We start from the raw sequence: 17,988 nt of genomic DNA, 5'->3' as shown, positions 1-17,988 counted from the left end.
CACCCACTACCCGGTATGCGAGCTGCACTTTCTGTAGCTGATGAATATCTTCACTTCGTCGTTGACACAGCATGTCCTCCCACAGTTCCAGTTGAAGCCATACAGGAGGCATCTGCGCTCGACCCCCTTGTGCAGGCCATAATGACTCGGATTCGCACAAACTCATGGAGGGATGTGAAGCAGTCACCTCAAGACTCTGCTCAACTTCGTCAAGATCTCGCCGCATTTCAACGCGTACGTGATGAACTTTCCATTAGTGACAATGGCCTTCTCTTGAGAGGGGGGAGGATTGTGATTCCTCACAAACTACGTCAGGGAGTCGTCAATTTGGCACACGAAGGCCACAGAGGCATCAATGCAACTAAGAAAGCCCTCAGAGAACGCGTCTGGTTCCCCACTCTTGATAACATGGTAGAGACAACCCTGAAAGACTGCATGACGTGACAAGTAGTCAGCCGGGAAGAACCACCGGCACCGCTGCAGATGTCGGAATTACCGGAGGGAGTGTGGCAACAAGTTGCAGTCGACTTTTTCGGACCACTACAATCAGGGCAGTACATCATCGTAGCCATGGATGAATATTCTCGATTCCCATTTGCACACCTAATATCATCTACCCGAACAACCACAGTGATCCCCGTGCTCGATGAGATATTCGCAGCCTGGGGCATCCCACTGCGAGTAAAGACAGACAATGGGCCTCCCTTCAACGGTCATGAATTCACAAACTTCGCAACCCATCTCAATTTCAAACACCAAAAAATCACTCCATTATGGCCGCAGGCGAATGGCATGGTGGAGCGATTCATGGGAACACTTAAAAAGGCGATTCAGCAGGCTGAATTAACCCACCGGGACATTCAACAGACACTAAATGAGGTACTAAGGGCATATCGAAACACGCCACACACCACCACTAATCAGTGCCCAGCTACTGTGATGCTAGGAAGGACGCCTCGAACCAGACACCCATGCTAAACACGGCTCCTCAACAACGACATGTCACTGTCGATCACAATACTCTAGTTGAAATAGATCATGAAAATAAGCGCAAGATGAAGACATACGCTGACCAGCGTAGACATGCCAGAGACTCCAACATCCAAGAAGGAGACTGGGTAATAGTGCGGGGTGATCGACGAGCCAAGGCAGACAGTCGATATCTCGACACTCCTCTACAGGTCATCCAGAGAAAAGGAACCATGATCACAGCCAAAGCGGATCACAAGCAAATAACGAGAAATATATCACACTTCAAAAGGTGCAACAGGCGTGATCGACACGAGAATTCATCAAGCCAACTCTCAAGCGACTCTTCTAACCAAAGCGATGCCAGTGACCAGAACCACCACAATGACCAAAACCACAGCCCCCCACGAATGGTGGAAACCACAAGTCGTCACAGTCACGCACCAAGGCGAGAGAAACGCCCGCAACGCCTGATAAGAAAACCTCGACGCCTTGTTGAGGAAATGTAGAGGAAATGAGACTTTGTAAAACAGGGGAGATGTCATGTCGTCCCGCCTGACCCTGTTACAGGACAGGACAGGCGGACAAGAAACAGGAATAGGAAGTGACGTCGAGAAGGAAACGTAGTCTGTAAGCCAGTGCGAAGCTGGCAGGGAATAAAGAAGCATGTAACAAGCTTACCTGCGTCTCGGTGTGTTTTTACTGCAAAGAGCGATGCGACATTAACTTTTATACTGTACCAGTTAGTTTACAAATTCTGTTTATTTACTGCCGATTTTGAAACACTAGTTTAAATCAATGATGGTTTGCTTTTGGAAGCCTGGTGGACATAAAACCTAACAGAGAATTCGACAGTCCACTACGAGTAATGCCTGAATTGTCCCTTTCCTGTCCCTGGTCTAGTGAGAGATGGAATATGGTATTAGGAGAGGCAGAATGAACACAAAGCAGGAATGCCGGTGGATACAGGCAAGAAATGGAGGGTCGTAGAACGAAATGGGGAGAGGGAGTTTGGAAAATCACAACCTAAATAGCATATACTGAGGAGCACAGAACTGGAGGTTAAATCATTTTAGTCAAGCATGTACAGCAGCATGGTTTAGAGAAAGGTGTATTAGAATAGTAAACAAGCAATTATAATGCCAACAAATCCGTCTTACAAATACTCTGCTATGCCATGGATGGGTTCAATCCTACCTAGACAGTAGAACTTTCCAGGTCTTCTCAGGGGTGTTGATGTCTAGGAGCCTACCGCTCAGCTGCAGAGTCCCACAGGACTCATCACTGAGCCCCACATTATTTAATGTGTACATGAGACCTCTTGCTGATATCATCTTGCCTCATGGGATTGAAATTGTCACCAATGCGGATGACACACAGCTGGTAATTACCCTTAATGGTCCTCGAAACTTCCCTCAGACCCCGAAACCTGTCTGGAGAAAGTGGCCTCCTGGATGGAACACTTGTGCCTCAAACTCAACAGAGGAAAAACAGAACTAATGCTTCTGGGCAATGCAGTATGGAGCTTAATCAGATATGGCCTACTTGCCTTGGCCCTGCCCTATCCCCCAAGACTAGGGTTAAAAGCCTGGGCATTTGGTTGGATAACTCTTAAGTTTGCCCACCAAGCAGTGAACCTGGCAGGGGCCTGCTTTAGCATTCTCAGACTACTTCGGAAAGTTCTTCCTCTCCTTCTGATGGGTGCCAGGAGAATCCTGATCCAGGCCCTGGTCCTATTGTGCCTGGACTATGGCAATTCTCTATACCTAGGAACACCTATAGCAACGTATAAGGAAGCTACAGGTCGCACAGAACTGCGCTGCCAGGCTGTTGTTTGGGACTCCAAAAACTCAGTCGGCCAAGCCGGCCATGAAGACCCTACACTGGTTGCCAATTCTGGAAAAAGTAAAATTCAAAGCTCTGTGCATAGCCTATAAGACCCTAGGGGCAAATGGCCCAGCAATCAACAGCTCCCTAATTAAATCCTACCACTCCAGAAAATGCGTTTCAGGAGCATAGGAAGCGGAGGAAGATCTTTTTCCTATAATGTAGCTAGACTCTGAACACCTTGCCCCCACAACTTTGTTGCGAACCCCACCTTCTCCCCTTTAAAAAACGTTTTAAAACTTGGTTATTTCAACACGCTGCCTTATACTCCATCACATTATCTCCTGTTCAGCCGCTAGTGTTGGGATGCCTTAGGGTAGCTATGCGCTCTACAAATACTGATCGCATCCGCATCAACCCCGGCACCACCGGTGCGTGCGTGCGTGGCCAGTGGCGACGTGCTGCAGCAGTGCACACTCACTGTCTGTACTGAGTATTTTTATTTTATAGTAAGCAGTGCACTAAGCAGGTGCGCAACTGCGCCTCGTGGAAGTTGCGGTGGCTTGCACTATAAATATAAAGCACTGGCAGGCAGCCGCAGCAGAGAGGTACCGTGAAGACGCGAGGCTGGCTACCTAACTCGATTGGTGTCACCCCATGATGGGGTGACACCCGGTGCGGTCCTCACCCCCCTAGTGATGCCAATGGCTGATCCTTCTGTGCGGCTGTCAGAGAGAAATGTCAAATTATCCAGTTATATAAGACACTTCAATAGCATTACAATGGCTTGTGTGTGTCCTTAAAAATTGAAGCTCAGGCATCTGGATGAATTAAAAAAATGATCATGGCGGTGTGGAGGGCAAGCACTTTTTAAGGCATGTACTCCTGGCTCCCAACACATGAGTATCACCTCTCCTGGTGATAGTCATAATTGTCTGGTGACAACTGTGTTGTTAAGCCAGACCATAAAAAAATAAGCAGGTCATTAAGCGGAATCACCAACTGATCACAACTGGTGTGCACAATTTGGTTAGAAAAAAAAATCCAATCAAGTAAGGACTGTCATGTCCACCAGAGTAGAGCTAGAGGAGCACATTAACATGTCACCTTTCTATGAGCATCAGTCAGATGATTTATCGTTTGCTTCAGAAATTTAAATTACACAATTGGGTAGGAATTCCATTTTATTTTAAAAGAAAACATAAAATGCACCACTGAAGCTCTGAACATTGGAAAATTTAAGAATTACACGCCCAATATCAGAAAGGGCAAGAAAGGCAATGTTGGTCTTTGGAGCATGATAGGAACTAAATATGTAAAGACATGTGAGAATCAATCAATTTTGTTTTTTACAGAAGTGGCTTAATCGGACAGGGTTGGGTGGCAATATATCCTATATGTACCTCTGATGGACCGGCTTCAAGCAGTGACACCCAAATGGATTGTAATCTGAATATTATTTTCTGATCCTTTCTTTCAAACTCATATCAAGCCATGAAGACGTTTCATGATTTCAAGTGTGAAACTGTTAACATCCTGTAATATTTGGCGATGTCATGGTCTTGTTAGTGGCGAAGTTTCAGCAAATGGCAATGGGTGCGTTAGAAAAGACAGGGATATTGTGGACAACCAATTTCTGGATTTTTCTCCAATCTGCACATTTAAGTTTTGACGTGCACCCACGAGAACTAAGAGGAATGCATAATGTTCTTTCACCAATTCAACAAAAGAAGTTGCCTGTTGCAAAAACGTATCAGCTGAAGCCTCAGAATATTTATTTTAAAAATTAATGAAGCTGCCTTGAAAGTAGCTGTACTACAGATAAATAGTTGTTAAGAGGATGGGGTAGCTTTTGTTAAATTACTACCATCATTCTCCGAAGGGGTTCTACCGTACAACGATGGGGAAATACTATGGTTATACCTACGTCTACAAATAGTGATTCAAAGAAAACCTCCTTTTAACCCACCAATATTTCAGTTTACAGTCTTTAGCACGGTCGTCCAGCAAAGACCACGAAACTGTAACCATACCAGAAGGAAGGTAAAAATATAATTAGTAGAATGACAAAGCAGTGGCAAGTGATGCTCACCTGACTGAGTTTTTTCAGACCATTTACATTACTTTGAAGAAACCTTCAAAATGTGTTTTAGTTCTTTTTTTATTTAAGTTAGGTCCAGATTTTAGTTAGAGATGTTTCATAAGCCCATAATGTATCTTTAAAGGTTTGACGAATTCGATTGTTGACTGAAAATGTTGTTAAATTTAGATTTTAAGCTCTTTTCAAAGATAGTTAAGGTCATCCCTGACTTTATTTTTGTGAACCAGTAAGAATTCATTGAAAGATTGAATGTATTCAATCTAACCGATGATGGTACTTCTATTATCCAGACTGTGGAGCTTTTACTCTCCAATATTAAGCATAAAAAAGTTGCTTGTGTTAAGTGGTGCTTTCTCTAGTCAACAACAGGTCATGCTGGATTGCATTTATACTGGGCCTGGACTCTCTGTTGGAATCCTTTGGCTAGGCTGATACTGAATCAGCAGCGGTCAGCACAGATCAACATTACCAGACTCACAAAAAACTATTGTCTTTTTGCACGCTATATCTACTCACTATTTATGGAACCAGGATCCCTCCAGACTCTGGGCTACACGGATCTAGAATCAGACAAAACATGTGTACTCTTCTCTTACATGCAGGCGATACATGGTTAAAGAACTAGAATTTCAAGGCACTGACCTTGATTTAAGAGTGGATATCAGGTTTTAACCTTACTTCAGTTGTCAGTGAGTTCCGTGCACCCAATGAATTAAAAATTGTTTGCACAAAGGGAATATACATTAAGCAGTGTGCCATCCGTTTTATAGGCTCTCCTGGAGCGATTTTTCCCCGCAACCGGTTGGCAAGGACTGCAAACCGGTCTTTTAAGTCCTTCTGTAAGTTGGATTTTGTGCTTGCCAGTCACTAAACTGGAATATTTTACACAATTTAGACCGTTGAATTTGATAATACTGCTACAACTAATACACTTGTAATGCAATGGAATGCAAAATCGTTAACAAGTGGCTCATTAATTTAAAGGCAATATCAGTTCAACATGTGAATTCTTCTTGATGGTCCTATGTTTCCTTGTGCCCGTACTGCTTGATTAAAGTGACTAATATCTTGGCTAATGTCATTTACCACCTGTATCAAGGTCAGTTTAAGGCACTAGGAGATTATTTGGAGCCAGGAATGGACAAGAATACATAACCGCTTCTGAAGGTTTAAAACAAGAGTAAGGATATATGCGCTAAACTGACAGGGGTAAAACACTACCAGGGCTCAGAAAAAAACACCAATATGCTAAAGGCATGAAGACAAGCTGATAGTCACAAGGACCATATCCCTCACAACAGTACCATACAGGTAGGCCAGCACACCATTAGGTATTAACCATCCAACAACTCCGATAGGGGCATTAGATACGTGGTGCTGCGTAGAAACAATGTGAACAAGTTTGGACAGATCCTGCAACAAAACAAGGCATATCACACTATGGCTGGGTCTCCAGGAAACTCTAAAAGAATATCTTAATTTCCACTGGTTTCCAGTCTAAATTGTAGTTTGTTCTCCAAGACTCTTTGTACCCTGTCAATACTGTATGCCGCAACTGCTCTATGAACTATTTCCTTAGCTTTTTTTCAATCAAAGAAGAACCTTGTAGCTATTTAGAAACATGAAAACACTAATCTGAACTTATTACCAGCACTATCAACTATTATAAGGGCACAATGTTCTATGAGGTTATTATCAACCAAATATTACGGGTTTTGTTGCATTTTCATTATCATCATCAGTTTCTGGGCATTTAGTGCGATTATTAAATGTCTTGACTAGGCCTGAGGAGCAGCATAGTTGCATAGTGGCATAAATTTCAAAAGATACAGTGAATGGACTAGTCAGAGATCATCGGCAACGGCAGAAAAAAACATATTGGCTGAACTTAAAACATTGAAACTTTGTCCAGAGCGAAGAATACAAGCACAGCGGACGACCTGAATTGAAATAAGTACTGGGCCACTCTTTGCAGTAGCGACTCAGGCACACATATTTATGGATACAAAATCTTAAATCTTATCCGCTAATCAATATTCTGGTCAACCTTCAGTTCCATTGTTTTCTTGCTCACTATTCCATCACACACAAGCAACTACTTTAAACACATTTGTAAAGATCTCAGCTCAAACTGCTGGGTCATTATCATATTCCCTCTAAAGAGAACACAAGGGAAATGCTTTTAATTAATCTTAACCACTGCAATTAATCTGGAAAGCAACATATCAAAGGAGGTGTGATGCAGAATTTCCATTTGGACTGTCAGTTGTGGGTGATGCAGAAGCCGATTTGTATACGGTTGGTACCTCTCTAATGTCACAGTGAGTAAAATAATGATATAATGGAATGTTTTCAGAATAAGTACGGTACCACTCATTCTGATTGATTCAAGTACAGCCATCACTTTTTTTGTTCGCTGCACTGGTCCATTTTCACCAAAAACCACTAAGTTCGGAAGTGATAATATTATTGGAATATATTTAGATCAGCACAACTGAGAAGTGTTGGATTTTTACGATCCTCCATCAGGAGTCTAGTGTTATTAGCTGTGTTGATATGCACCAGTACTTACCGAGCCGAGATATCATGGATCCCTTAAATAGCCAACTCAGCCTCCTACAACCATTAGCCGATTATGCACTTTCAATGATAGTTTCTTACTCCTAGATCTCAAGTCTTGCGTGTCCAGCATCAGAATGAAGAGAGTAGCGTTAGGACTCAGGTGAACAGTTGACTCTCATGCACATTACAATTAAAACACTCCCAAGCTCCACCTGATAGAAGTGCAGTTTGAAATGAGGCTGTTAGCCAGTAGGGGTAACCCTCCATTTGAAGCAATACATGAGGTATGAGGGCTTTCACACTGCAGAAGTGCCAAGGACAAATGTTTGTTATGTTACCTACGTCGAGCTAGTCTTGGGGCCGTGGTAGAGACCATGAGATGGCAAAAGACTTCTCATGGAGTGAGGGAAAATACTCTCCGCTACATCACTCCTGCCGCTAGCCAGATGGGGCCAGCGCCGTAGTAGGTAGGTGGGAGAAGGAGGCCAAAGAAAAAGAGAGTGTGTAAGAGAGTGTGTGAGAGAGTGTGACAGATTGTGTGTGTGGGTGATCGAGTGCGTGTGTGTGTGTACCGCGCTGCCTTAAGGCAGAATTACCTTTAGATCAGTCCACCGTCCATTTGCTGAGGGGCTCCCTACTTTTCACTTGATGGCTTTAGCCCATTCCTCTCACGAGCCAATGGCCTAGACTGAGGTAACTATTATGATCGCTCTCAAGAAGTGGCTTCCTGTAGAGACAAGGATTGTTATGTTATGATATGTTAGCCTGAATAATAATCAAAATCAACCCACATGACATCCATCACAGCTCTTTAAGCCACTTTGCTAGTATGCAGAACATCTCAAGCGTTGTCCCTTGAGATGGCCAGGTTTTTAGAGAAATCACCAACATCAGGCATTCTTAAATGTAGCTTTGTTTGATGACATCTGCTGGTGTGTTAAGATGTATTGTGAAATCATTCACCAGATGGCTTCCTTAAATTTACTCTGGTGGATATTTTATCACTAAAAGGGTGCTAAATTCCTCCTTGAATTAAAGAGACTCTGGACAATCTTGATATATATGTGATGTGGGAAATCCTTTTAAGTGGGATTCAGCTTCTAATTCAGTGATAAAATCCCTATTTTGGTTAAAGATGCAATTCTGGCTAAAAGCATGAACGGTTCAAATAATACACCAATGTAAAGAGTCCTATCTCGATTGAGTCACATACCCTCAATATTTGAAGCCAAAAATCATAGATTATTTAACTGAAAAGTGACAATGTCCAGTTAGTAGAATGATCCTGCAAAGCACAACTTATGGAGTCACTTTCAAATTTGTCTTTCATCATTATTTAACAGAAAATGGATAAATCTCGTGCTGGGATGCATTTGTATTTCTTCTTACATCTGACCATATCCCATTAGCCACATGACATGCTTGTGACTGAAAACACATTATCAGATAGAAAGAAGAAGGGAGGGCTGTGCTAAAAACCCGGGGTTCAAGCACTTGTCTACTTATTGCCTCCAGCCATGTCCTCAGATCAGCGGAATCCTAACATGGCAAGCCTAGGACTGAGACGCTTGAACACAGAGGGGAAGACTGATGGAAGAGCTGCAGAGAGTACACGCAAGGTAACATCTGTGATCTAGTACCACGTGTCAAATACTCTGACAAGACACACCAGAGCTATTCAAACAAAAGAGAGCTGCTATCTCTAGGGCCTCGCTACTAAACGTGGACAACAGCTCTCATCTCAATTCTATTGCCTACAATCTGTGCTGATGTAATTGTAGCAGGAGATTCTTCTCTCTTGCCATGGAGCTGTGACTGGGGGATGCTGGCGTCCCTTGTTTATGTTGTGGTGGCTCTACCACCACCCACTGGGAGCCTGTTGCTGATGCGCCATGATCCCTGGGGGATTGGCTCCACCATAGGGCAATCGTCAATCTGAAGACTCAAATTTCCTCCCTTCCAATCTTCCACACCAGACTACTTTTCATCTTCTGCGTCCCAAAACCTTCCCTGATAGCACTTGCCATCAAATACCCTACTTAATCCTACTACTCCACCCATATCTATAACCAGTGGCCTCCTTTCTCCCCATTGTCCTAGCTTTAAATCGATAGTTGGTCACATCACTTTTCCGTTACAATCTGATCTTGCTCTGAAAGTTTCTGTAGACAAATAGAGACATGGATACTCCTCACTACTGGGATAGAAGGAGTCTTGCTTTGGTGCTCCAGAGGAAATGTATCTTTCTTTCATGACACCTGGCTCGCATTCCACCACCAACCAGCCTCCTGTGCTTTTTAATTCTACATTACTGGCTCACCTCGTCCACAAAATCACCGCACTTAGTTCACATGCAGTTTTAAATGCACCCTGTCCAACCTGCATGCAACTCTGCTTTCTTTGTGGAACCTGCTATGTTCACATTTCCACAATGCTAACACTTGCCGTACTGCCACAGGCAGCATCCTGACCCACGTCTACACAGTCTGAGCCTCCAATGAGAACGTATTGGTCCTTCTTAAAGAAAAGGACTCCAATACTTTTTCCACAAATCATCCCTCACATGATGGTACAAATACTCCGATCATTATCGATCATGATTCGATTGCAGACATACTGATGGTATCTGATCACAGACATTTCAGCTGCACATTCTATTTATGAAGCATTTGTCATAGTAATTTTATCAAATCCAATTTGAACTCTCACTGACACTGTTCACCAAAATGATAAACACCTTCTTGCGTTGTCTTCGAACTTACTGTAGACCAGCCACAAAGCAGAGGCTGGAGATTATCAACAATATTATTAACCTAAATCTTGACCTTCTAGTACTCACTATGATGTGTGGTTCAGCGCCTCTTCACATATACTCAGATCAGATTAAATGTAATTTATTGTCCACCTGATGACAAAAAACTTGTCACTTACCTGCAACTGTTGTTCTCCAGTATTGGTATCTTTCAGAAAATCCCATGCTTGAATAATTTGCCGTTGTTCAAGTGGGAGTCCAACAATACTATAATAAAGCAGTATGTACCAGCATTATATGATATAATGGCAATGCGAAAGTCAGCTGAATAGCCGAACTATGTCTTTTTTTTTTGTTGAAAACCTTTATTGCACCTTCTTACAATTACACAGCAAGTCGCCTACAACCCCGAGGGCCCGGCCGCTAAGATAGAAGAAATAGCAGTGACTGCCATGCGGAAATGAAGTCCATATGTTAAAGAAGCTACTGTATTGAAAAGGCTCATCACAAAACTAATTGAAGGTCATTAGTCAAAATCACATTTCAAAATAAATGAGGTTTTCATTTTTTGATTTTTTGTAAAGAACCAAAAGAACAAACAGGAAATCACATTGCGATCATTGAGGAGTAACATTGCAGGTTAGCTGTATGAAAGATCCTTAAAACAGTATAAGTTGCCATGTGTTATCTAGGGATCTCATGTGGAACGGGAAAGGACATCCACCCCCCCACACCTTTACCCAAAAGGGGTCCCTATCTCGTCTTCCCCCCTTCATTCCACCCCTCCGTCATCATCCGACTCCCACGGATCATCTTCTGGCAGCGGATCGCAGATGTCGCCACGGTACACATTCCATGGGGACCACACCTTATTCCACTTGCCTGGACATGCACGGCTCAAGTACACCGCCCTTTCAGTTATCATTGTTCTGTCCATGTTCATGCACCACTGCAACTTTGTTGGAAGTTCCGCCGACCCCCAACGCTGTGCGATATCCCGCTTCGCCACAATCATTCCTAACGTTACCCAAAGTCGACCATGTCTGGGCAAATCTGTCGGTTCCCACACGTTAAGGAGACACCGCCTTGGCTCTGGGAGGATCGAGATCTCTAGTGCCTGGGATACAGTACGCAGAACCTGTCGCCAGTAATTTTGTATGTGTGGGCAGTCCCAAAACGTATGAAAAAAGGTGCCCTCTTCCCCACAGCCACGCAGACAAAAAGGGTGTGGTGTTCTGTGGATGCGGTGTAGCAGTGTTCTTGTGTAGTATACCCTATGAAGAACCTTGAGCTGGACAAGTCTCATTCTAGCCGAGATGCCCACCTCTTTGGTGACGCCAGAGCCTCATTCCACTCGTGCTCATCTAGGGCGCCCACCTCCTGTTCCCACCTCTCCTTCAGGGGAGCCAGAGGATCTGGCGAGCTGTTCATGAGCTTACGATACGTCAGTGAAGTTGCTCTTTCCGCCATGAAGTCAGTCAGGAGGCGATCCTCTAGCGGGGAGGACTCAGGGAGAGTCCACCCAGAGGGGATGGCCGAGAGCAAGGCATGGCGAATCTGCACGTATCGGTATGATTCGTGTGGCCCCAGGTCATATATTTCCCTCAGGCGGGTGAATGAAATAACGTCACCACGTTCCCACAGGTCACCCACCGTAGATATACCGATGGAATCCCAGAGGGAGAAACCCTTGCTATTCCTCAAGGTGCCTAATGCACGTGCATCCCAGAGCGGGGTAAGCCTGGTGATCTTCCCCTTCCAGCCTAGCGCAGCTGTCGCCGCGTGCCAGGTTTCCACAGAGAGTTTAGTGGGCCCGAGAGGAGTCTCAGTTTTCTCCGGTCATAGAGTGGGGCAAGTATGTTATTAGTGCCCAGCTGCGCCCTGTCCGCTTGAAATGCCGGGTCAGACTGCGGGGCGTGCAGCCATTGGTTAATGGGTCTAAGTTGTGCTGCCCAGTAATACAAGTGCAGATTCGGCAGTGCAATGCCCCCATCATACCAGCCCCTACAGAGTTTAGCTTGAGCTATGCGTGCCGGCCGATTGCCCCACAATAGCCCCGAAACCATCGCTGCTACCTTCTTGAAGTATCCCGATGCCACCGGAAAGGGCGTATTATCCAGGATATACATCTTGTACAGTGCTGCTTTCCCCAGCATGGTTAATGGCAGCCCTGCCCAGAAGTTGGCGTCTTGCTTGAGACACTCCAGCGGTGGCACTAAATTTAGTCTCCTGTATTCAAGAGGGTCCCTCGTAACATAGATCCCTAAATACTTAAAAGAAGAGCCAGCCAGTCTCAAAGGGCAATCTGGTCCGAGCGTCGGAGTCTGACCTGTCAGTACGTACACCTCCGATTTGCTCCAATTTATGGTGTAACCAGAAACCTTGCCATGCTCGTCGCACAAGTTCAGAAGAGCTGGTACTCCATGCTCGGGATCCACTAAATACACTAGCATGTCGTCCGCATAGAGGGACAGGCGGTCTTCCCATCCCTCCTTCCATTGTATTCCCTTGAGCAAGGAAGTTTGTCTTATGCGATTAGCCAGCGGTTCCAGGGTTAGCGCAAAGAGCAAGGGAGACAGAGGGCAGCCTTGCCGGGTGCCCCTCCCGAGCGGAAACGTGCGCGAAATGTGGCCATTTGCTACTACGTGTGCCACAGGTGCCGCGTATAGTAGCTTGATCCATGATATGAAGTTTGGGCCGAAGCCCATGTGGGACAACACCTCGAAAAGGTAGACCCACTCCACCAGGTCGAAAGCCATCTTCGCGTCCAGGGCCAATATAACTGCACTGTCACTAACCTGGTCTGCTCTCGCCAACACCCCATGAACCCTACGAAGATTCAGCGCAGTGTTTCTATGAGGCATAAACCCCGATTGATCTGGGTGGATAAGATCAGGCAAGTGAGCCAGCAGCCGGTTGGCCAGGAGTTTAGCCAAAATTTTGCTTTCTGCATTCAGTAGGGAGATGGGGCAGTACGAGGAGCATTCCTCCTGAGGCTTGCCGGGTTTTGGTATAGCCACAATCGTGGCCGTTCGCTGGTCCAGTGGGAGCAGCCCCTTCTCACGGCATTCCTCATACATGTTGAGTAAGTAGGGACAAAGATCCTCAGATCTCGCTTGGTACCATTCCACCGGAATGCCGTTCGGACCGAGGGCCTTTCCAGGCTTGAGTGCCCCTATGGCAATTCGTATTTCGTCGGCGGTTAATGCCGCATCCAGGTCGGCCACTGCCTCCGGTTGCAAAATCGGGACATCTATTACGCTCAGTGTACTCTGGGCCATGATCGCGGTCACCTCTCTCTCTGGAGTATACACCCTCTCGAAGTGGGCCGCCAGCGCTTCCACTACCTGTTCGGGGTTAGTCAACACCGCACCATTCCCATCCTTCACCTGTTGAATCCCTCTAGAGCTACCCCCTCTCTTGTCAAGCCAGGCCAACATCTTTCCCGCCTTGTCGCCTACATCGTACACCCGATTCTGTGTATCAGTAATATGTCCCTGTACTGTGAGGCGTGCATGGTCTGTGTACAATTGCTGTTGGAGTGCTAGGTTATGCGCCGTGTCCTCTGTAGGGTTAGCTTTGTGTGTAGGGGTGGCTGTGCGCAGTTGGAGCTCAAGTGTAGACTGCTCAGCTGCTTGTTCCTTCCTATGCGCCGCGATGGAGCTTATAGCCTGCCCCCTTAGCACTGTTTTGTAGGCCTCCCAGAGAACCTCAGCGGATGCCACAGTTGACACATTCTCAACAAAGTATTGCTCCGTGGCCTTCTGAAGAGCCTTCCTGATTTTCGGGACTTTAAGGTAAGATGCCTGAATAGGATATATGCGGTGACGCGATTTTGTCTGGGTGGAGATGGTGAGAGTTATCGGAGAGTGATCCGAAATGCCACGGGGGTGTATGTCCACAGTATCTACTCGCTGTATCCCCTCCCCCAATGCCAGAAAATAATCAATGCGGGAGAGACTGTTATGGACTGTGGAGTGGAACGTGTATTGTCTGATCTGAGGGTGAACATGACACCAGATGTCTACCAAACCCAATGCTTCCAGGAACCGCTGGAACCGGGAGGGTCCCCCCGGCGAAGCAGTCACCGGAAACCTATCGAGCTGTGGATCCGCCGCTGCGGTAAAATCCCCACCCAAAGTTACATCACTGTCGGGGAGAGATAACAAGAAATCACCCAGGGCTGGAAGCATTACTGAATGGAGGGACAGCGGAACATATACAGAAACCACTGTCAGGGGACGACCGTCCCACTGCCCCACCACCGCCGCAAAGCATCCCCGATTATCGGTTTTTGTACTCAGTGGAATAAAGTGCGAGGATTTTTTAATCAGGACACCCGTGCCCCGCGAACCCGATGAAAATTCCGAATGTACAATCATCTTATACCCCCTCCTATCTAAGGCCTTAGTAGCCCCTCCCACCAAGTGAGTTTCTTGCAAGAGTGCTAGTTGTGGTTTATGTCGCTTCAACTCGGTCAGTACTAGGCCACGTTTCACCTTATCCCCTAGGCCCCTCACGTTCCCGGAAAGTATCCGAAGGGCGGAGCCACCAGACCGCGCCCCATTCAGCCCCGCGGCATTGAGTTGTTCATCCTCCATTTTCAATCACACCACCACACATGAATCGTCTAAAAATAATCAATAGTACCTGCAATAACACCATTTTAGTAGCTACACACAGTTCAGTTCTTGACCGACTTAGTGAATTTCCATTGAAAAAGAACCAAACCCCCCCCATCCCTTCCCACCCTGCCTCCCTGCTTAACGGACCTACAACTGCCCGCCGCCCCAACTTAGCAGAGCGCTTAACCCATCCCACAAACAGAGTACTTGCACGTCGGGGGAGAGTGTCCCCCAAAGCAGGCGGCTCCCTTGCTGCCCTCGGGATGACCAGGCCGGCGTCCACTAACGACGTAGTTGAGTAACCAGCGTGGGAAGAAGTCAATGTCCAAACATATCACGGCCTGCTGGCCCTACTTGCCCCCTGCAGCCCCGGACAGGTCTTGCGTTGGCGATGCACTCGCACTCCTTCCAACTGAAGTCTGTGAGCCGGGCCGGCTGTCGTTTTGGTGCCTATTGCGTTGTCGGCCAGACGTGCGATCCACAGTGCGCCATCCCTCCAGCCAGTCCCTTGCTGCCTCGGGGGAGTCAAAAAACCAAACCTTCTTGTCGGCCACCACCCGAAGCCGGGCCAGGTATAACATGGAGTACGGCAATTCCTGTTCACGCAATGTCTTCTTCACCTCCAGAAAAGTTCTCCTCCGTCTCGTCACCTCCGCTGTGTAGTCCGGGAAAAAGGATATCCGTGAGTTTTGGATCTGGATGGGCGGTGCCACTCTGGCTGCCTGCAGGATCGTATCACGATCCCTGAAGTTAAAAAGTCTCGCAAGGATCGGACGCGGGAGGGCCCCTGGCTTAGGTGTTCCTCCGGGTACCCTATGGGCTCGCTCAACCGTGAAGAAGTTAGAGAGCCCCTTGGGGGCCAGCTGATTTTTTATCAGATCCTCCACATATAAGTCCATGGCCCCTTTGGTTTCAGACTCCGGGACCCCCAAAATGCGGACGTTGTTCCGCCTGGAGCGTCCTTCATGATCGTCCAGTTTGTCCTTAAGCAGTTTATTATCAGCCTGCAGCTTCTCCATTGCGACCTGTAGATCTGAGACGTCCTCCACCAGCGATTTAGTTACCACCTCCACCTGCTTCACTCTTTCACTCATCTTCTGGAGGTCCGCTCGTATCAGGGTCACCTCGGTAGCAGTCGCGCCCACCGTGGCTTGTACCTGCGCCAGGGCGTGTAGGACATCTTCCAGGGTAGCCTTCTTAGCCCCTTCACCTTCCGTACCTTTGCCCACAGATTTGCGCTGCTCCGATTGGGAAAGTGTCTGTTTCTCATAGGCGAATTTATCGAGCTTAGCCTGAGTGGTGGTTTGTCGGAGCCCCTTCCCCGCCATTGTGGCCGCCGCCCGTACACTCCCGGTGGCTAGGTAGTCAGGCCGCCCTTATCCAGCGGCGTCTAGTCTATTTGGCAGGCGGACACGCCAGTTGTAGTTTGCGAGTCAACAATGGCGTCTAGACCCGTCGGCAGTGAGTCCGTACCAGCATTGGCCGACGAAATGCAAGATGGCGGCGACTACGCAGTGACTTTCGAACTTCAGTCACAATTATCGCCGCTGTTAACCACTGTGCTGCCTTGACGTTGGAGAGATATAGCTAGCAGTTGAGCGACCGAGAGGGATCTGCTAGTTTGAAGTTCTGCTGGCGTCGGTCTGTGGTCGCTGCGGGCACTTCCGCTCGGCCGCGCCGGCGATGGTCCACTTCCGCCTGGGTAGAACTCAACTCAGCCACCGCGGCTGCACTCGTGCCACTAGGCCGCACACTGAGGCCGGTCGAAGTAGTTCCTTCCTCCTGTTCCCGGGTCGTAAACGCACCCAAATTTCTCCTGCAGCCGTCGTTCGGTCACCGGACCCGGGGCACCCCTTCTGGGTTCATTGTTGAGCGGATAGGCATGCGGATTGATGCGGGAAGCCGCCACGCTACGGGAGCCTCTCTAGTTTGCTGCCACCATCATCGGCTGCTAGCCACGCCCCGAACTATGTCCTTTTTAAAAAAGACCCAAACTTGAACCATGACCTATCAGGCAACAGCACCCTTTGAACACTCCCAACAGTGGCATCTTGTCAGGACTACCAGATTGAAACATCACTGACTTTAGGAGCCATCCAGCTGGGATGATGAGAAGCTGGTTCTTCTATTCCCTTCTAAGTTGCCTCCCTAAGAGTACTTTGTAATTATTTCTTTGTACGGGAACGCACAGGGGAAAAGGGGAGTTGGAGAAAACAATAAAGGCTGTGGAGTGTTTTGGAGAGGCGCTGGTCTGGAAACCCTCTTGGGCAGTGTGGACCGCTAGGGTGTCAAGGAACCATTGCCATACGGGAAGAACCCTGTGTGCAAGACAGGAGACAACAATGAAGAAGACATACACACAAAGGAAACATCCACATCACTGCACACTGCTCTTGTTCCTGTGTACTCATATCCACCTTTCCCACAGCACATCGTGGACTGTTCAGTTGGGACCCTGCAATGACCAGGGAGGCGATGTCCACCAGCCAGATAGGTTGTGAAGGCAACAGGTAAAGTGCTGGAAGGTCCTGGTCTTATAGTTCGAAATCTCCACCAGAAGACACTAGTGTAGTCCATACAACTTAAAAAACGAAAACTAAACTGCAGGAAAAGAAAAGGAGAAATCAGGAGTGCAGAAAGGATGCTCCCTCCACTTCTCTGCATTCTATTTTCCAAGAGCGGCCCACTGTTCCGTCACAGGAGTGGTTGGGAAATCCCAATCATCAGGGGTTTATGAGGAATGCATCGCCTCTGCGTCCCCGTATGGCCCCATCACCATTTGGCATCAGTAAATGAAAATGCGGCAAGAATACGGGCGCCAACAGTAATTGATGCCGGGTAAGTTCCGCTCGTGACTTGGCAGTATAGGTGTGGCACCCCCACTGAGCTTCGAGCAATGGACTCATGTGGCAAATGTGAGCCACAACAGATAAAACACGTTGGAGAAACTAAGCTTGTGAAGGCAGTCTCAGTTTCATCAAGAAGTCGCTGACCCTGTACTGCCCTGGAAATGCTCCCAAAATACGAGCGTTACCGGCAAGCCTATAATCCAAAAGAACCAAGAAAACTGGAGACGCCAGGAAACAGAGTTCCCAGCGCGGCAGGCAAACACAGGGAATCAGATTGTCAAGCACCTTGCCAGTGTGTAGGAG

This window comes from Lissotriton vulgaris, chromosome 3_1 (assembly GCF_964263255.1).
Source record: "Lissotriton vulgaris chromosome 3_1, aLisVul1.2, whole genome shotgun sequence".
Classification (NCBI taxonomy): Eukaryota; Metazoa; Chordata; class Amphibia; order Caudata; family Salamandridae; genus Lissotriton; species Lissotriton vulgaris.
Note: the sequence above shows the minus strand (reverse complement) of the source record.